Raw genomic sequence first — 22,381 nt, 5'->3', positions numbered from 1 at the left:
TCATTAGTGTTTCACAATATTATAAAAAATTATAAAAATGAAACCTAGGTGGAAACGTAGAGAAATATCTTCACGTTGTCAAATCTACATGGATACTGACTTCAATAATTAGAATAAAGGTAAAAATACATTGTCCTTGATCCAAGGAATTATTCTATGTTTTGTTTGTAGTGGTTATTACATGGTTGCATACATTTGTCAAAAGTCATTAAACTATATACTTAAAATAAATGTTTTTATTGTATGTAAATTATACTTCAATAAAGGCGATTACATATTACTTCTGAAATATAGTGATATTTACATTTGCAAATTTTAATATTCTTCGTCATTAGTTCATATAATAAATAATCGATACGTAAGCGTATTGATATGCTTCACTGGCACATAAATTATGCAACCATTTTGATGATATAATATATGGAATTAATTAATTATGCTTTGCGAATTGGCTTATTCTATTGTTTTTTTTTAAATATACTACTTTGGGTTTTCTTTTAATATCTATGCTTATAAATTCTCCAGTAAGTTTTAAGAAATACAAATTACATTATGTGAAAAATTCTAAGAATAAGATTTGCATTTAATGCTTTATATGTAAAATGTAGCTGATATTTATGAGAAACGCTGATTTAATTCTGCAGATGGTTCACCAAATAATTTACTATTTTCAAAACAAGATTCTCAAACGTTATTTGCTGTCTAGTCATATTTATCCAACCAACTTGGGAGTTTGCTTAAACATAAAAAAAAAAAAGACAACATTAGCTTAACTAGAAGAAAAGATTTTAAAAATGACTGTGATAACCACAGTAATATCTTCCTTTCTTTTCTAATTGGTCGAGTACCTGCTCTTACTGGCCAAATGCCCGGCTCCTGGGTGCAAGTACAGCAGGAGGCGGAAAGAAGACGCGAGAAAGTGTGCGCGTGACGTCAGCCGCAGCTGCGCCTGACGTCAGCCGCGCTCTCCGCGGCTGCGCTCTCCGCCGCCTGACCCAGAAAAGCTCTCCATGATCGCCACGTCTTTTTCCGTGACTTCAGAACGAGACCCTGGGCGCCAAGCGCTTGGACGAGTTCCACCTGCTCAAGGGCATTGTGGCTGACCGTGGCTGCACCGTGGGGCGTCTCAGGGCTGTCATGCGACAGTTCTTCACCAAGCCGGGTATCACCTAACTGTGCTTCAAGCTGGCCTAAAACCCCTGCAGGGAACCCCGCATGTGTTTAGTGTGGTGTTAAAGCAGCCCTGAGGCCGTAAGGAGTGAGCCCAGAGTTACAAGGCTTTTTGGCCCTAACATGCTGCTGTCCCCAGGACTTAAACCTACGCACCATTACTTGGAGCCTTTTCCTGGAACACCTAATGATGATTAGATATGGCATCAGCAGTGTCGCGGAACTGGTGGACCACAAATTGAACCTGCAGGTAGTGTGCGACAGTCCTCTGTGCCACCTGAACCTCGAACCGGATTTCAGGCATGGGGTGGAATTTGTGGGATGTAGACGAAATATAAAAGGGGTTCGCGGAGGAAAAGAAAGGTATCAGTTTACTAATTCTGAGGTCGATTTGTGGTCTGTTTTTTCCATCCATCTTTGGATTTAGCCTTTCACCAACACCACAGCTTTGATTACTGTTTCATTAAAGTAAACAGTTTTTAAAAAATTAAATGTTTATTATTTTTGGGAGAGAGAGCGAACGAGCGCACAAGTGGAGGGGTGGGGGGCAAAGAAAGGAGGGAGGGAAGAGGATCCGAAGTGGGCTCTGTGCTAATAGCCTTATGGGGGGCTTGAACTCACTAATGGCGAGATCATAACCTAAACCAAAGACAGATGCTTAACCCGCTGAGCCACCCAGGCACCACATTTAAATTGAGATGTATGAATCTTCCAGATTTGCTGTTTCAAAATCATTTTGTCCATTCAGGTTTCTCTGTATATGAATTTTAAGAGTCACTCCTCAAAAATCTTGCTGGAATTTTAGTTAGTATTGCACTGAATCTCAACTGATCAAACTGGGAATAATTTATTTCTTAATGATACTGAGTCTTCCAGTTCAAGAACGTGGTATTTCATTTATTTATAGTTTTTAACATCTACATCCTGAACATATTTTGTTAGGCTTTCATCTCCTATTTAAATTTTATTTAGTGCTTTGTGAAATAATATTTATTTTCTTAATTTCAGTTGTTCATTGCAAGTAGGTAGAAATAAATGGGTAGTTTTATGTTAATTTTGTATCCTAAGACCTGATAAACTCATTTAGTTGTTACAGAAAATTTTCCGAGTTTTCCAGATTTTCCACATAGAAAGTTAATTTATCTGTGAATAGAGAACATTTTACTTCTACTGCTATATTCTGTGTGCTATTAATTTATTTGACTTGATCATTGCATTGGCTACCGTATTTAGTGCAATGTTGAATATGAGTCCAGAGAGGGGGAGAATGTTCTTACCTTGTTCCTGAGGTAGGGATAAATCATGTAAACCTTCATTGTAATTATGATGTTAAAAGTAGGGTTATTATAGAGACCCTTCTCAGATGGAATAATTACCTTTTATTCCATATTTACTGAGAATTCATCATAAATTATTCTTCTTTTCAAATGCTTTTCTCTCCATTTATTGCAAGGATCTTGAGCTCTTTCTTGTCTGTGAATATGATGAATCACGTTGATTGATATATAGATTGTTGAACTTGCCTTGAATTATTGGAATAAATTTCACTTTGTTTTGATGTATTATCCTCTTTATTTATTGCTTGAATGCACCTGCAAATAATTTTGAGGAGAAAATTTGAGTTTATGTTCAGAGTAAGTTATTTCTAAAGCTGCCAAACTTCTGCCAGGAGAGCTAGGAGTGACCAAAGAATAAATGGAGATTTACCTGATGGTTATAAGAAATTTGTGTCTTGCTAGGGAGATGCCTGTATTTTTACTTTTAAAAAATAACTATTTGTCTTGAATTTGCTTTATAGTGTTATAATATGTTTTTATTTACTATGACCAGCAAAATGAATGGTGATTGGAATGGATGTTGTTTATTTAATACAAGTATTAAGAAGAGGCTTTCTTTATAACTTGCAGGCACATTCGGGATTTTTGCTCCAGTTTTAAAGAATGACAGCAAAAGCACCTTTATCTGACATTTAGGATGATTAAATTTTGAAAAATCACTTGGCATATTCAGCATGACTCCACAGGGTGCTCTAGCTTTATAAGGCAATGGATCATGTTAGCTTAACTTATATTTAAGATTTGCTGGCCTGATATTATTGTGTTAGGCAGTATTGCTGAAATGGAAACATAAAATTTTGCTGCCATGAGATCAAGTTTGCGCCTGCCCTACACTATAAATTAGTTCCATAAAGTTTTAAAATGCAATGTTTATTCTGATTCTAGCAGTATTTTGAAATACCAAACTGTGCTTAAATATATAAAATTAAGCCTACTCTTTGTGAAAACATTTTTTTTTCATTCATGTATCATTGAAATTCAGGAGTAAAGGTTCCTTAACCACTAAGAAGGTTTATATGAAGCTAAAAGAAAAAAGGCTAATTGTGTTGAGAGTTCATTTTTTAAAAGCAGCATATTCTTCTGGCGCATAATGCCTAATTTTTATGCGCCTACATATATATTGGCTGCTACTGAATTAACAAGAAATGTAATGTGACATGCAAAGAAGGCTTTAGAATAATGCAGTGTTCATAACAGTATACCATCTATGACATCATACTTTGAAAATATAAATGCTTAAGCAGAAGTATTAAATAAAATTTAATAAGAGTCTAACTCAATTTTAAAAGCACAAAATTGGTTTGTTACATGTGTTAATTCAGCCATTTGCAGAAAAAAATCACAAATAGCATGTTACGAAAAACCAGTTAACATTGGAAATAACTTGAAAAATATGGATGAGGCAAAGTATCCTTTTGGCAAAGAAGAAAAAGTAGACAAAATAATTTATATAGCTCATTTAGTTTTTCTATCCCTCAATATTAAAAAGTTAGGAAATAGGGTTGCTTTTAAACAAAGCATGAAAGTATTGGAAGAGTGGATCATTACCTGGTAGCTAGAAGATGATCTTATTATTAACAACTTATGGAATAATATTGAACACATACAGTATGTCAAAATTTATAACCATTTAATTATTTTCTTTAACAGTTATGTATAATTCTATGGAAGTATTTTTTGATTTGCATATTTGCAAGCATTTATTTCATTTTCATGACAATGTAGGACAAATTAAGTAAAATGATAGCTTTCTTTTTTGCCTGAAATATTATACTATTGTAAAAAGGAAAAAGTAGTAAAACGGGTTTTTGGTATTCTAAAAGTGACTGTGTAACCACTTCTCTGTTCTTATATGTAAGAGATAAGATATGTGACTAAAATTATCTTTGTTTAAAAAAGTTTTTTTAATGTTTATTCATTTTTGAAACAGAGACACAGAGTGTGAGCATGGGAGAGGCATGAATCTCTCTCTAGATAGGGGGAGACACAGAATCCAAAGCAGACTCCAGGCTCTGAGTTGTCTGCACAGAGCCTGATCTGGGGCTGGAATTCATGAACTGTGAAATAATGACCTGAACCAAAGTCAGACATTTAACAACTGAGCCAGCCAGGTGCCCCTAAAATGATCTTTCTTATTGTATTTATCGAACTAGACTCATCTACTGAGTAATGTAAAATAATATGAGCTATGTACAATTTCAATATGACAAAGTAGTGATATTATGACATAAATTTTAATTGTACTCAATTCTTCCCTGAAATTTTTAACTTAATTTTTAATTGAAGTATAATTGTCATATAGTGCTATGTTAGTTTCAGATGTTCAACATAACAATTCAGCAAATCTCTACATTACTCAGTTCTCACCATAAGAAGCGTAGTCACCATCTGTCACCAAACAATGCTATTACAGTCTTATTGACTATGTTGATTTAAGGTACTAGAGAGATAAAATAGCATCTATCATATATGAAGTACTTGGAAAAGGAAGTTTCATGTTATTTATCTCACAATTCTATACATCTGTGAACACTAAGCATTTTATCTGAAATAAATGTAATATGTATTGATGGATTATGAGGATCACAGTTTAAATAAAAGAGAATTATCCACAGATAATGATGTATTTATCCAATTTTTTGTAACCATGCTCAAATCTCAGAGTACAATAAAATGTGGTGAATTCTCTAAGTTGTCCAAACTTTAAAAAAATTAATTTTGTGATGTCTGTTTAAAATTTTTCCGAAAAATTGAAAAATATCCCGAAATTGGCCAATAACTGAAGTTGAAAAATATTTAGCTTATTAAATTGAGCAAAATGTAAAAATATTGACTGGTCATATCTCTTTCATTAGAATATTAATTAAGCATCATTATGGTAGAAGTTGTGTTACAATCATAATTATTAGCAACGATTTGTGTTGGGTACATTTATGTATAGGTAGAAATTTAGTTGATCTAATATATAAATTGGAAATTATTCTAAAGTTATCTGTTACTCTAAAATTTAGAGGTGCCAGTTGATTTTATCTATGGGAATCCATAGATAAAAACTAACTATGGGAATCCATAGATAAAAACTAACATTTTATATGTTACCCTACCTGGTCATTCAGTACTACAACAACACACAGTTGCTGGCCACAGTCAAAGTTCATCCTAAACTCTATCAATGTGAAGAAACAAATATATTCAGTGTTAATATTTTATTTATTTTATTATTTTTTAAGTTTTTATTAGAGAGAGAGGATACACAAGTAGGGGAGGGGGGGAAGAGAGAGAGAGAGAGAGAGAGAGAGAGAGAGGGAATCTTAAGCAGGCTCCATGTTCACTGCAGAGCCTGACGTGGGCCTGGATACCATGACCCTGGGATCATGAGCTGAGCCAAAATCAAGAGTCAGAAGCTCAGTCAAATGACCCCCCTAGGTCCCCCATCAGTGTTAATATTTTAATGATAATGAAATGTTGATATTTTAATTCTTCCTGTGTACATTTTAAAAAATCATCTGCAGATTTTTTCTTCTGTATTTTCTTTAAACTTTACTCAGTATTTACTGTAGTTAGGTATACAGTGAATATAAATAATGTCATTTTTTAATATTGAGTGTAAACTATAGTGGCTTCATGTCTTCTTAAAATGTCTTACAATTTTATTTGGATTACCTAAGGAGATGCTTTATATATGTTTATTAAAACCGTTTTCTGTAATCACAATGTAGCACCCACTATGTGTGGGTGGTTGTGTGTGTTGCATTGTTGAATAAAATAAGAAGATGACCATTTCCTTCCATTATCCTAATGGAAGATTATTTAGCAGTCTTATTAAATTATTAATTATGTAGGAAAATGCACTTCTGTTTATCTTGGCTATTTATTATATGATTAGCACCCAGACATTATGGTGTTATATGTTAACTTGTGGATTTTTGCATGGTAGAAAAGATAATCTTAGTACTATATTTTTAATGCTCTGTAGGACATGAACCGGTTTTGTAACTATTAACATATTTAATTTGGCATTCCTTTCAGTGATTACAAAAATTTTCAGTTCTCAAAATATTTTTTTTATTTCTTTTGTTTTTTATTTATTTCTGAGAGAGAGAGAGTGTGTGAGCAAGGGAAGGTCAGAGAGAGAGGGAGACACAGAATCCGAAACTTGCTCCTGGCTCTGAGCTGGCTGTCAGCGGAACTCGAACCCATGAACTGTGAGATCATGACCTGAGCCAAAGGTGAACGTTTAACCCACTGAGCCACCCAGGCGCCCCTCAAAATATTTTTTAAATGTTTATATATATTTGAGAGAGAGAGGGAGACAGACTGCAAAATGGGAGAAGGGCAGAGAGAGAGGGAGACACAGAATCTGAAGCAGGGTCTAGGCTCTGAGTTGTCGGCACAGAGCCCGACCTGGGGCTTAGACCCACAAACCCTGAGATCATGACCTGAGCCAAAGTCGCATGCACAACCAACTGAACCACCCAGGTGCCCCTGAAAATAGGTTTTGAACCAACTTTACTATCTTATTGGTTCCTTTATTGATTAATATTTTGAACAAAATATTGTTTTATATTTATATGAAGGCCAAGTTTTTAAAATTTGAAAACTGTATTTACACACCGTATATATAATGATTCCACCAATTTGATAAATAAGAAATCCGTGGTTTTGAAAATTTTGTTTTGGTACTAATTTTCACTAGATCGTAACTAAAGGCAGAGTATCATGGCACTCTTAGATTTCTGCTGGAAGCTGACTCAGTCATCTCAAAGTGTTAACGAAGTTTAAAAATGAGGTGAATTTCCTCTTGAAATTTAATACATCTGTTTCCTTACAAGGCCCTTCATATTTTTTAAATTTTTTAATGCTTATTTATTTTTGAAAGAGAGAGACAGAGCATGATGAGCAGGGGAGGGCTAGAGAGAGAGAAGGAGTCAGAGAATCTGAAGAAGGTTCCAGGATCTGAGCTGTCAGCACAGAGCCTGATGCGGGGCTTGAACCACAAGACATGAAATCATGGCCTGAGCTGAAGTCAGACGCTCAATTGACTGAGACACCCAAAAGGCCCTTCATTTATGCTATTGCATTCTACTTTTGAAATGTATTCAGAAAGACATGAATTGTGCTATATCACTATAGCTTCAGGCGGACATTTATACAAGCTCTCAAAAGCTTAAAAGAGCTTATTTGTCTTCTTGAAAACACTTTTCAAAATACATAACTTTGCTGTTACATGTATGAAAAATGGAATAGAAAAGAATTGGCTCTGTTTACAGAAACTAGTTATTTCCATAGAACACTACCTAATTGTGATAATGCATTAATCTATCTGTGATTACGTTGAAAATATTGACCAGTAGTCTCCGATAGATGTATCTGTTATCCCAACAGCTCATTTGCAGGCTAAACGTACACATTTCAGCCATGTCTGCATATTTCCTGACAAAGCTTTTCCCAGTCTTCCGGATTGTGTGTTTTGCCATTCTTAGAATAAGAAACATATTTCTACAGGCTAGAGTTAAGATTAGCAACTCCTAGCAACATAAATATGATTCTGTTTCAAATTCTCAAATGAACTATGTTGGTTAAGGTTTTATATTTCTACTGCGAGCAATCGCAAATTCATAAACTTCAAAAGTGTCCAGTCAGTTTTTTGATGAAGTCCAGAGTTCCTTTACATCACTTTCATAGATGATATTATTACTTGGTAGTTTGGTGATCATACATTTCTGAATAATAACTAACATGATTATGAGATGTTGAGTCATTCTACCATGCTATTGTATCTTCTTTGATCTTTAATTTTTGAGCCTTAATAGACAAAAAAATCCTCCATTAATGTTTAATTTACATTATTATCAAGGCTGATTATGTCACTTATAATGTAAAATGTGATAAATGAGGTTTCTGTACTTTCTCACGTCATTTAATTTCAAGACACATGATCAAAAATGATTTTTTAAGCCTTTCTCACTGTTTCAAAAACAGTCTAATTTCTTTTGCTTTAGACTGAATCAAGAATGGAGATAGTGTTTTGGGGCTTACAGCACTACCTGAATTGTAATGTTTTTGACATTTGAAGAAGTGATTTTTTTGTTTTGTTTTGTTTTTAGACAAACCCTATGACCTCTTATAGCTTATATAAGTGAGTCAGAAATAAAAATTATGCGTTTTACAAGATTTCTATCGAGGTAACACTAACTGCATGTACTGAGAACTATGAGTATCTGTGGACTTCTCTGAGATTTCTGATCCTCTGTTATAGAGAAGTAGCTACAGGAAATGTAAACAGGGATTCTAGGTATGTGGCCAGTAGCATGTTTTCTAGTTTATTTTACCTCAAAGTTCACTTGGCAAAGGCAGCAAGGAAAATATGCAATACAATACATATTTTAGGCACTGCTTCCAGATATAATAAACGATTAAATACATATTGCCTGACTGAGGCACCTGTGAGTGAAAAACCACAACTGTCCATCCTTAAAAATATTAGGGCGTAACAATTAACCATATGCATGACCTTGCAAAAATTTCATTTTCTTTATCTGTGAAATGAGAATAATTATTATATGTTCTTCATGCAATGATAGAATAGATTATTTGTAAACAGTAATTTGTATAAGAACAATTTGTAGAGGAAAATACTGGATAAGAATATGTCAATATGAAATATGAGTATATATTTTCATAAAGCTTTAAGAACAATTATTTTCATATGTAGTATCTTATATGTATATAATCTGTACAGTCCCTATTGGTAGATAAAATAACTCTTATTCAGACTTTATAAATAAGGAAATAAAGATTGAAATGATCTTAAAATACTATTAAACACCCAGACAACTGATAAATTGATAAATTCAGAACTTCTGACTCCAAATGCGAAATTCTTTTTATTACACCAAAATGAAAGAACTCGAATCTTTTGAGTAAGAAAAAGCAAAGAATACTGATAATTTTTCCAGCATAAGCAATGTGTCTAGAGCACTTGAGTTGCATGATTTTTTCAGAATTTGAAACTAAATATTCAAAGATAATCTCACAATTTTATGTTAATAGTAGAATAATATGGCAGAAAAGAGTATATATTGAATGGAAAACAAATATATATATACGTGTATATATATGTGTGTATATATATGTGTATATCTATATGTGTGTATATATATGTGTATATATATGNTGAGTTGCATGATTTTTTCAGAATTTGAAACTAAATATTCAAAGATAATCTCACAATTTTATGTTAATAGTAGAATAATATGGCAGAAAAGAGTATATATTGAATGGAAAACAAATATATATATATGTGTATATATATATGTGTGTATATATATGTGTATATCTATATGTGTGTATATATATGTGTATATATATGTGTGTATATATATATATGTTCATTTATGGGAAAGAAAGCCGGGAGGGGCAGAGAAAGAGGGAGACAGAATTTGAAGTGAACTCTGAGCTGATAGCAATGAGCCTGATGCAGGGCTTGAATTCACTAACTGTGAGAGCATGACCTGAACTGAAGTTGGACGCTCAACCCACTGAGCCACCTAAGTGCCTTAAAATATATATTGTTTTACATTATTTGAATAATTGTCTAATATTGAACTGATGAAATTGTGTAAATTACATAGTCTTTATTATAAAGCAAAAACTCATCTAAACAACTGTTTGCTTATCATGACTTGACTCAGAAATATTCCTTTGCTTCATCCACCACTCTGAAATTGCTATTTAAAAACATTTACTAGAGTAGATTCATTTCTCCACTCGGAACCTTAAACCACCAAGCTCAAACAGACTGCAGAGTAATATATCATTTATTCTAACTTCTCCTTTCTGAAATATAGCAAAGACTGGTGAGACAGATGTATTGGTCCGTGTTCAGCTAGAGAAATAGAACATATGGGATACATACACACACAAATATGTGCATATATGCATGCATATACAAACATAAGTATATATACATATATATGTAATAAATGTGTATTACTTATAAGGAATGTGTATTGATTGCATGTATTATAAGTAATGAATTTTTTTATATAAGTGAATATTTATTTTATAGAACTGGACTATGTAATTGATTTTATGGTACTAGCTAAGCAAACCTAAAATCCAGGAGGCGGACAGTCAGGAAGGAAAGGAAGATCACAAGCAGAGTGGAACCTCAAAAGCACAGGCTAAAGTTTGTTATTCACAGGTAAAATCTTTTAAGATGGGTCTCTGCCCTCTCTTAGAGGTCTTCTAGTTAAGTCAGACCCTTTTAATTCACTTAAAACCAACTTATTAGAGACTACTGTCCTATCTACCAAATCACTTCACAGCCATAACTGGTAGCGATTAACTGAATAATAGGAGACATTATGTCATGTTATAAAAATACTTGGGCTTTCCTTCTCTCCTCCACCTCTTTTAAGAGAATATCATTTGTAGCAGAAGCATATGAGAAAGGGAATTCTGGGGACTATAATTGAGCTTAGCCAAACTGACATATTAAAAGTCATTCCAGTGACATTCTTCCTTACTTCTGTAATTCTAATACATTAGGCTTTGATAACAGGTTTTCTGTTGATGCTTTGGGAAGTTCAGTAATTTGGAGGTTACACCAAGATTCATTTGAGAGCCCCTCACTTTGGTAACCCAAGACTCTTGACTCAAAAACAGTGTTCTCCAGTGAGGCACCTTTGGACTCTCTCAGGGTCTGTTCGGCCACAAAAATAGCTAAGCTTCTCATTCTGTTAAGAATTCTGTTTTTATTGAAGTTAGATCAAATGTGAGACTTTATTTGTTGTATCTAAAGAGGTAAAATTTATTTTAAGAATCTTTTGGCTATCTGATCTTACTTGAAAAACTTTCATCCTTGGTCGAAAATATTCTTGTTGTTGTTAACATTACTATTTGTCATCATACTTCATCAGTACTTTAGTATGAATGAAGTCTGTAAAACATTCATAGGGAAATAATGATTAATGATTATAGACCTCAATAAATTTATTCCTTGACCTGGCTCTTGGGTCTGAGGAGTTCAGAAGGTAGGTTTTCAGAACAGCAACTTTTGGACCGATGTTGCTTCAGACCATTTTTAAAAACTTAATGAGAATTTTTTTCTCAGACTGTCTTTCTTTGTCTAGGAGACTCTTGTTCTGTGAGAAACTCATCTCCAAACCTTCTATATGCTAGAAGTCCTTGACTGTGAGATTGGGGTTGGATGCACAAGAAACAAGTTGCATAAGAAAGTTTTAAACTGGTCTTTGCCAACTTAAACAGAGTTCTTAGTTTAAACAGAACTCCATGCCCTCTCCAAGCCAAGCTATTTAAATTACTACAGTCTGTCATTCATTGAGTTACCATTCTAAACAGCATAATTTCACCAAAGATAATTTAGAATTACAGTGGTCACTATGAGGAGCTTTTGAAGCAAACAGTTTATTTTTATGTGAGAGTTTCCATAGAATATAAACTAAGTAAATTCCAAAATAATCAAAGGTTGTACTTTTTGATGAGGGTGAGGAGTCTAAGTTATTTTCCAGACTTGTTGTGACACATTACATTCCTGCCAGCAAGGTATGAAGTTTCCTCGCCAAAACTTAAGATTGTCTGTATTTTTTATTATTAACCATCTAGTGAGTGTGAAGTGGTTTTGCATTATAGTTTTAAGTTTCATTTATTAAAGCATATTTTTTTCTATTTGTCTAATACATAAAAATCCAGTTGAACTTAATGATCTTGTGTTCTGAAACTGTATTTAAGTCATTTATTAGGGTGAGTACCATCTTTGTGATTGCCACGTCAGTGGCCGTTGGCCTGACTGGACTCTATAGCTGAAGTAACAGAGCAGCTTACACTGCAGTCAAGACCCGTCGCAGGGCCTCACACAAAACAAGCAGCTTTTCAGCTTACTTGGTGAATGGACTGGGGCAGTGCAATGAAGAGGGATATTATCTCCAAAATCTAGTGAAGCCCACTAGGCATTGTGCCTCTTTTCTGGTTGTGGGAGGGGACAGATGCACCATCTTAATTTATAAAATCGGAGGGATATCTTGGCGTGTACCATACTTGACATGCTGGACTTTTAGAAATTCCACTCAGATGGAAGCCTTCTAATTTTTTGACCAGGTTTGTTTCCTACCCTCAGGCATGCAAGTGTCCTACCAATAATTCTAGAGTATTTGCTACTTCTTTTTAAAAAAAAAATTATTTTAAGTTAGTTTATTTTGAGAGACAGAGAGAGTAGGTGGGGGAGGGGCAGAGAGAGAGAGAGGAGAGAGAGAGAGAGAGAGAGAGAGAGAGAGAATCTCAAGCAGGCTCCACACTATCAGCACAGAGTCTGATGTGGGGCTCAAACCCATGAACCATGAGATCATGACCCAAGTTGAAATGAAGAGTCACTTAACTGACTGAACTACCCAGGTGCTCCTAGTATTTGCTGCTTCTTGCTATCTAGGTAGTTTCAGCATAATGTTATTAGAATAATTGAACAGTTTAATGCCTCCTAGAAGGGAAAGGGGATCACAATCCCTGGAAACTAAATTGTGACATGGGGCTGGGAGTTGATATACCCCTGAAGTAGAAGAGCAAAAGTGTACTGCTGTCTTTTCCAGTTAAAACAAATGGCTCCTGGTGGTCTCTGTTAGCAGGTATTGAGGAAGAAGCCTTTGCCAGATCAGTATTACCAGGTACCAGGGATATGTTAGGAAACCACATCTGATTTCAGCAACTTAAGTTGGAGTCAGTATTTGGTAGTTTATAAGAATCCACTGTCATTTTCCAGGGTCCACCTGTTTTATCTTCACAGGCCAAAAGACTAGTTAAATGAGGATGTGGTAGAAATCATCACTCCTGCATCTTTCAAGTCAGTGATGGCATTAACCTCTCAAATCCGTCTAGGAATGAGGTATTTGCTTTTGGTTTACTATTTTCCTAGGTAGAGGCAGTGACGTTTTGAGTCTCCTCAAATCAGTGTTTGTTCAGAGATGGTGTTCACTAGTCTGCAGAAGTTCTGATTATTTCCTTTTCCCCAAATGCACAGTTACCCTGGCAAAAGACTAGGTCCTTTTGGGATAAGACTGGGAGAAAGTTTAACAGTATGTATATTTGGTACTGTGCTGAGATCCTTTCTCGAGGGAACCCAGCCTATTGTTCATTCAAGGGGCTCTGGTCTTATAAACTGACTCAAGTCTGGGAATTAATGGAGGAGCTATGGCTTTTTTTTTTTTTTTTTAATACATCAGGTAGGCCTTTTGTACATTTAACCTAGAGCTTAACCGCTTATATAAATTATTTTCACATTTAGTAGGCTTCCTATCTCTATCACTTATAAGAATGCCATGATAAACTAAACAATGGTATCCGTATGTGAGAGACAAACTCTCTGATTGCCATTATGACTCTGCTGGCCATCACAATAACCACATCCACCTTGCCTTCGATGGTTGAGTGCCATCACTTGACCCCTGCTACCCTGGAATCCAATCATTCATGTTGCATTTCAGTGAATGCAGTTCCTACCTTAAAGTCTAGTCTATAGAGAAATGTGATCGTGGAAGTTTTCAAGGATGACAGGGCTGCCCTCACAAATTTATGTCTCACAGTGTTAGTGAAAGGTATGTCTTCTGGACACTCAGTTATAGTTATTAAATGACAAATCCACTTTTACTTTCCAATCCCTTGTAAGCCTTTGAATTTTTCTTGTACATTAAATCAAGATTGTCAAGCATTTTTAATTCACTAACTGTGGGCCACCTTTCAGTCCATGCTTCAGGCAATCAACCAACCAGCTAACACTTTCTAATTCTCAGAATTGTAACATTCAATACAGAATTTCTGTTTAGTTAGCTCATCTCAATAAATTTAGCCCCATCCAACTTTTTGTTCCTTCCACAATCATCTCACCCCCTTAGTATCCATTCCCACATGTTTTCTGCATTTCTGTCTGTATAAATTAGAAACCTCCAGTTTATTGCAGCATTATATACAATAGCCAAATTTTGGAAGCATCCCAAGTGTCCTTCAGTAGGTGCAGAGAGAAAAAAGGTAACACACACACACACACACACACACTATGGAATATTATTCAGCCATAAAAATGATGAATTTTTTCCATTTGCAACAACATGGATGGATCTAGAGAGTATAATGCTAAGTTCTATAAGTCAGAGAAAGACAAATACTATATAATTTCACTTAATGTAGAATTAAGAAACAAAACAAAGGAAAAAAAAGACATGAAAAAACAGACTCTTAACAAACAGATGGTTACCAGAGGGAAGGTGGGTAGGGGAATGGGTAAAAGAAGTAAGGGGGAATCTCTCTTTCTCTCTCTCTCTTTTAATGTCTTATTTGTTTTGAGAAAGTGCACAGATGCATGAGCCAGGAAAAGGCAGAGAGAGAGAGAGAGAGAATGGGGAAGAGAGAGAATCCCAAGCAGTTCCATGCCACCAACACAGAGACTGATGTGGGGATTGATCTCACACACTGTGAGATCATGTCCTGAGCTGAAATCAAGAGTCAGATGCTTAACCCACTGTGCCACCAGACACCCCAAGAGTAAGCCTTTCTTGATGAGCCCTGAGTAATGTATGGAAGTGTGATTCAACACTTGTATATTATACACCTGAAACTAATATAACACTATATGTTAACTACACTGGAATTAAAAGAAAAAGAAAGAAAGCTCAAGTAGTTCTTTTGGAGTATAGTGTACCTATCCATGGGTCATACTTTGTATATCACCTTTATAGGCCTGCTGGGGCCAGAGTTGGGTTATAGGTGTAGAAGCATAAATGGGAGGTAAAGATTGGTCTTAGAAAGAGTAAGCATCACCTCACAAGGCAACTGCATGAGGAAAGGCCATTATAATTGCCTTAGCCTATGAATTATTAATTCCCTCAGACTGTGGTGGAAAGGCTGATATCACTGGAAGTAGTGAAGATTATACTGGGGGTAGGGAGGCTTCTTTCATTGCAGAAAGGGAGGCCACTTTCTGGGAAAAGTCTGAATGGGGGCACTACTTCTTCTTGGCATACAGAGGCCATGTTCAGTGTAGATGGGGAGACTTCTTCCACTGGCAGAGACGACTCATTGGAATTTAGGAGCTCAGTGTTCCCAGTTTCATTAGAGTATTCCCACATGACTCCATCCCAAATTACAGTGACCCATCCTTTCCCAATCAGTGCTTTTGTTTTAACAATAGACAATTCCTAGAAATCTAGGAGTCAAACATTGTAATTCAGCCAGTCATGGGATAGGATTCCACATTTGATTTTCAGAAGTTTTCACTCAGCTGCTACAAGGCATAGTATAGACTCTAGGGTAGAAACAGACACCTTCAGATCATTTATGAAGCACTTGAAGTGGGTATTTGAATCCTAAACTCATCCATTTTTTCCCCCACCACTTTGTTCATCAGCAGGAACAACCATGAACTTCATTATATTGGTTTGTTTTCCAAAAATGTTCAAAACAAATATTTGAACAAAAATGTTCAATTTTTGTCGAAATTGGCTCATGATAAGTAGGTCACTAGGAGTAATCAATGAAGACGTTTGCCTATCTCTTTTGCAAGTTCATGCAATGGACTATCAGTGCCCTTCCTGCTATTGGAAATAATCATTAACATCTTCAATTAAATTGTGAAGCCAATTCCAGATACCTCAGACCAATTCAGAAAACATCCTTAAAATTTTGTTTCTTCACAAAGATATTTTTTAGGGAAATAAAAATATTCTTTATCATATAATCTTGATATTTTGAAAATAAGGCTATTATGGCCTACCCTGGCTTCTGTAATCTATGTAGAAACTCCTCTAGGGACATATGTATGCATCTCTGTCAGGGGGCTAGAGGGTGGGGGATGGGTAGTAGCTGCTGAACTAAAAGCTCAAATTAACTGAATTAATCCAGTTTACTTCTCAAGCCTTCTCTTGGAGGTTGCAAGGCTTAATAGATGCCAGAGCTCCAAAATAATTACATCAGTAGATTCTGCCAGTGCAGTCGTTGTCTGGGTGGGGAGACAGATTCCTAGTGCTTCCTATTCTATTATCTTTCCAGAGTCCTGCAGTCCTTCATTATTTCTCCCATGTTAATTATTCTGAATAAGTTTAAATGTATCAAAAAGCATAAATTCTTCTCCATGGTATTTTAAGTTCTTTCATTGTATTATTCTCTTCATTAATTACTCAAACTTATTTAAATTGTGGTGTTTTTGCAAATATTTTGTATTCTGAATATCATTTAATATTCATATTGTCTTCACATTCTAAAATTTTTTTTTATGTTTTTTTATTTATTTCTAGGAGAGAGAGACAGCGCGAGCAAGGGAGGGGCAGAGAGAGAGGGAGTCACAGACTGAAACAGGCTCCAGGCTCCAGAGCTGGCAGTCAGCGCAGAGCCCGACACGGGGCTCGAACCCACGAACCGCGAGATCATGACCTAAGCGAAAATCGGACGCTTAACCGACTAAGCCACTCAGGTGACCCTGTCTTCACATTCTAGAACTAGTATAAAATGAAACCAAAGTTTCGCAGCTAACTAGATTTTTGCTTTGAAATGGATTGCCTCAATAGAGATTTTCTGTTTAGCATTCAAATAAGGCAAATATCAGTTTTTGTCAGAAAATTTGGCATTGAAGTTTCACTAATAATATGCCTTCATTCAGAAAATATTGAAATACTCATGGTCAGTAATCAAATGGTAAATGAATTTAAAGAAATTATAATGATTTTATTAAATCAGTAGTTTTTTTCAGGCCCATAAACTGAGTAGGGAAAGTATCACCAAAGGCTTTTTAAATTTTTTTTTTTTATCTTCCAACTTTCTCTTTTTCAAGTGTATTCAAATCAGTATAGCCTTAGGCCTTTCTTATTTGTTTTCCAACTCCAAAAGCCTAGTATATAATTCCATGTAGATATCTAAAATAAGATCCATTTTCTAAGTGCATAAACCTTCTTTTCTAAATATTCTTTCTGTGCCAGTGGTACCGCCAGGCATCACTTAAAGCTGTGGCGAAAGCAAGGTAAAATGCCAGTACCACGGGCTTTGAAGTTAGGAGATTGGTTTTAAATTCTGAAGTGTGACTCTAAGAAAGCCTGTAACAGTTTACAACCACAGTTTCCCATATGTTAAATGACTTCTACCATGTAGCTTGAGTTGTTACTATAAAACTTATTTGAAAAATGCACACTAAAGCATTCAGACCCTCAATATTATTAGACTTTTTCTGCTTTCTCTTCTTGGTATTTTATTTGCACGTTCTTTCTCTTTCATCTCCTATTCATTTACCCAGTCTAATTTGTTTTTCCCGTAAAGGATATTCTATCTAGGCTTTCTTATTTTATTTACATTTCCCACACTCTAATTGAAGCCATCATCACTTCATACCTATTTTCTCCTAGAACCATCTTATATTTGAATATTCTTCCCTAGATCATTGCATAGACTTTGCCTTGTCATTGAAATTTCAGATCAAACTTCCAGAACTTCCAGAAGAGCTTTTCTAAAATTCCCCACATGCCCCAACTCACTTTCTATCATTCATTCTGTTTTCTTTACCTCATAACATTTACAGCTGAAATCATCTCTTTATTCATTTACCTTTTGTCTTCATTGTTAGAGATAGGCTTTGTGAGAGCCATGGCCTCAGCTCTGTTGTTCACTACTGTAAACTGAGCAGAAAAAAAAAACACGGTGGACAGTAGATTTTCTATGTACAGTTGACTTTTGGATTACATTCAAGATAGGCAGAATGTTTCCATATCTTTTGAATTTGTGTGTGTGTGTGTGTGTGTGTGTGTGTGTGCCATCATCCTACTAACGTCTTCCACCGTTTTTATGAATATACTTGATTGTTGCAAATATGATACCATAGTGTTTACTGATTTATTCATCACAGTCTCTGCATATCTACTTTCTGATTTGGTCAAGTAAGTCTTTTCCAGAGATATATCCAGAAATATATTCTCTTTGTGTTTACCATTACATGGAATATATTTAACTTCCTTTCTTAATTTAGAAAAATGCCACAATTCAGATATTAAATTGCATCACCTTTATGAGTGATTCTTCCACTGTTTCTATTGTCATTCATTTCTGTTTTTGAAATCTCCTGTGATTTTTATTTATAATGCACAGTTTGGCAATCTAGTATAATTCTTTCACAGGCCACTGGTTGTCTTAGGGATATCCAGTCCTCCCCATAGCTGGTGCTCTAATTGTCATTCCGTTCCCTACCTTACACGTTCTGTACCTCAGTGCTTCTGCTATACTGTTTCTTCTGTCTGAAAAATATTTTTCTCTACTTCTCTCCATGTGAAACCACTACTCAGCCTTCAATATAGATGTCAAATTTTAACTGCTCCAGTGTTAGAAGTAAGCTCTCCCATTTCTAAATTTAAATCATTTCTTTTTTCTAATTTATAGCATTAGTACTAGAGTTACTTTTTAAGCTCTTCCCGTGGACAATGTGAGCTCTTGATGGCAGATGAATGCCACATACTCTGCTTAACACAAGGGTCTATCATATAACAATTCCATAAGAACATCCAGTTCTGAGATTATTTTCTGTGCCAAAAAAGTTTCTAAGGAATATAATATCCATATATCTTTTTAATCCCCACAATAACTCTATGTGGTAAGGACTATATTAGCTCCATTTTATCTATACAGTAAATGAAACAAATCTATGAAGAAGAGTTTGATATTATTCTGATTAATGTGAGTAAAGTGATTTGCCCAATGTCCCATAGCTAGGAAATAATGAAGTTGTTTTTTCAAATGAAGAGTCTGACTCCATTTTGGTGCTTGATTAACCAACATCATCCAGAGGCCTCAACCCTCTCTCGATCCCTCTTGTTCCACATCTGGACAATACTCAGTAAGAAAGCCCACATGCTCTGGCTTTTGGCCATCGTGACAGGTTCAAGCACAATCCTCTGCCTATATGTTGAAATCCTCACCCCACCTTCATACCCTAACTGCAAAAATAACCAAAGCCATAGAGCCCTTCAACTCAAAAGATTTGAGGTAGACTTGGATCCCTGTCTTCCTCGCCTGAAAAACCTTTATGAGTTATAAAACATCATACCTCTTTGGTGTATGTGTGTGTTTGTGTGACTATGGTATTATCAGTCTTGTTATTTGAACCAGTCTTGGGGAAGGAGGAGTTGATTTTGTCCACTAAGATGTAACCACAAAACAGTTTTGAACCTGGTTGTCTGAGTCCAGAATTCAAGCTCTTAACTGTAATGCTATATTACTTCTCAGATAATGTTAAGTACCTATTATTGTCACATGAGCTAATTTATGAATTCCTTGAGGACAAGCGATTCTTCTTGACAACTTTGTATTTATCCATTAATTATTAAAGTGAGAAGTATATATTAAATTTTTGACATCACAAAATAATATAGAGAAATGGAATAGTCTGGAACAGAAGACATGCAAGATTTTGAGACTGTTATCAAGCATTATATGTACATCAAAAAATTATATAATAAGTCTGATTCATTAATTATAACATAAAAAGTAGGATTCATAAAAGATATAAAATTGAATGAACCTTCAAATCAACAAACAGTTTTTAATTTTATCTGATGCCAAATCAATAGGAACTAGTTGCCTAAAATAGTTCATATTTCAATTGAGTCCTCATATCAATTTAATAATCAGGCTTTTATCATTATTTAATGTAATTATTTAAAAATTGAAGAAATATCTCAAAAAGGATTTTAATCTGTTTGTCATGACAGGCTAGCACAAAATCTGTATTAATACTTCTAAAAACTTACTGCAATGGCAAATTTGATTTAAAAAAAAGATTTTCAAAAGCCTACTTGAGTCAGTCCAGACACTAAATACCTTGGAGATGAAGCATGAGTTTTTTAAAATATATAAGTTAAATGGCATTCTTTGAGTAAAATTTCTTGGCCATCATTTTTACCATTCTTTATCTCTTTCATCTTCCATATAAAAAGCTTGCAAATGGTAAGTTATTATTGGAAATATTATCAATTCATTCAAATTATGCACTGAAGTGTATTTTATATGTTGTGTCTATGTTTTAATTTGAAGTTAGAGATTGCCATTGGATAAATTCATAATTTACCCAAAGTCAGGGAAAATATGTAGAAAAAAACTTTGAAGACATGGAATACTCCTCATTAATAGTTTTAGTTCAGCCTATCCTAAGGCTTTGCCCAGATAGCCTCACTTCTTTGCTTTTTCTTTTTCCTTCATACCCTTTTACTCTTCCTTTATTTCATAAATATTAAGGATATACTGTGTGCCTGGCATTTTGAGAAATAACAGGAGGTATACAGTTGTTAAGACTGGCCCTGCAGCAAATTAACCAGAGTCTGGTGGGAGTGTTGAATATTCAAATAAATTCGTACAAAGACAACTTAAAATAGAACTACATTACTTATGGTAAAATGGTAAAAACAAAAAAACAAAAAAACAAACACACACACACAAAAACAAAAGGTTGAAGTAAGGAAGGATCAGACTGGTCACACAACTTTTCCAAGAGAAGTAGAAGGGGCCTTATTAACAACCATTATCTCTGCTTAGTTTGGTGAGCATTAATATTCACCATGCTCAGCATCTCAAAAAGATAAGAGGTAAGATATGATTTGGATTTCCTTTCAGGAAGCTATGTCCAGATATTCTATCCAGACATGATGAAAAGATTTCAAATATGTATAGTGATTATATTTTGTGACATTCTATAGACAGACATTCTTTTCCATTATGGTAGGTTCTCCTCCCTAAGGAAAAAAAAAAAGGAAAGAAAAGAAAAACCTCAAGGTAATCTGACTATGCAGGAGCATGACAACATCTCTCATGACCTTGTAACGTGTAGACCACTCAATCAGACTGCATGCTGCATGTTTATGTGTGTTACCATATATGGGAGACAAAGAAGTAAAAAAATAAATAAATAAATAATATGTATATATATATCTCTCTCAAAACTGTGCCATGTGTTGTTCGGGGTCAGTTTTTCAGGTGTGAACCCAACTGTGTTGTTCCAGCAGGAATAAAGTTGCTTCCCGGAGAGAAAAACTTCAGTGTCATGACTCTATGCAAGAATCCTGCTACACCATCACATGTGGATCTTCCGTTAATCAGAATATGAGTCCTGCTTTATTTTAAAAATATTTTTCATTAAACTGTACAAAAAGGCTTGAAGTCAGATCATCCTCTGTCTGGGTGTTACTGCCAGAGGACACAACATAACAGAAAGCTGAGAGAATCAATAGCTCAACTTTTAGAGGCAGTTTGAAAATGAGGTATGAAAATCAAGTGGAATAGACCTAGAGCATTAGTAGGTGAGGAAAACAAAAAGGCAAACTCAGATCACAGATTAAAAACTGGATATAATTTCTATGCCCCACTTCATTCTTTTTTTGAAAAAAAAAAATTTTTTTTTAAATAAATTTTTTTCTGAGAGCGAGAGAGAGAGAGAGAGAGAGCAGGGGAGGGTCAGAAAGAGAGGGAGACACAGAATCCAAAGCAGGCTTCAGGCTCCAAGCTAGCTGTCAGCACAGAGCCCGACATGGGGCTCGAACCCATGAACCGTGAGATCATGACCTGAGCCGAAGTCAGACGCCCAACCGACTGAGCCACCCAGGTGCCCTCAACATCATTCTTTAAAATATTTCTTTATTGGCTACATCCTTACTAAAATGAATGATGTGTAATTTAAAGTTCATTCTGTTGTTGAAGAGTTTTTGCACTCTATGTTATTATAAGTAATGCAATTGGATATGCATGCACATACTTTATCACTTTTACCATTTATGTAAGGGTTTTGTATACATGTCTATAAGTGAGGTTGATCTGTTCTCTGCTCTTCTGGAATAACTATAAAG

The 22,381-nt window shown here is 35.0% G+C and overlaps 1 long non-coding RNA gene across 1 annotated transcript; it reads left to right on the top strand.

Moving 5' to 3' along the window:
- The first annotated feature begins 995 nt into the window (after positions 1 to 995).
- On the top strand, positions 996 to 21,698 carry LOC144237561 (uncharacterized). Its single transcript, XR_013336888.1, has 3 exons — positions 996 to 1,420; positions 16,808 to 16,983; positions 21,545 to 21,698. It is a non-coding gene; the product is annotated as an uncharacterized LOC144237561 (long non-coding RNA).
- The last annotated feature ends 683 nt before the right edge of the window (positions 21,699 to 22,381 follow it).

The sequence above is a fragment of the Crocuta crocuta genome, unplaced genomic scaffold (assembly GCF_008692635.1).
Source record: "Crocuta crocuta isolate KB4526 unplaced genomic scaffold, BGI_CrCroc_1.0 scaffold637, whole genome shotgun sequence".
NCBI lineage: Eukaryota > Metazoa > Chordata > Mammalia > Carnivora > Hyaenidae > Crocuta > Crocuta crocuta.
The sequence above is the reverse complement of the archived record's forward strand: the minus strand, read 5'-3'. Positions and strand labels throughout refer to the sequence as shown.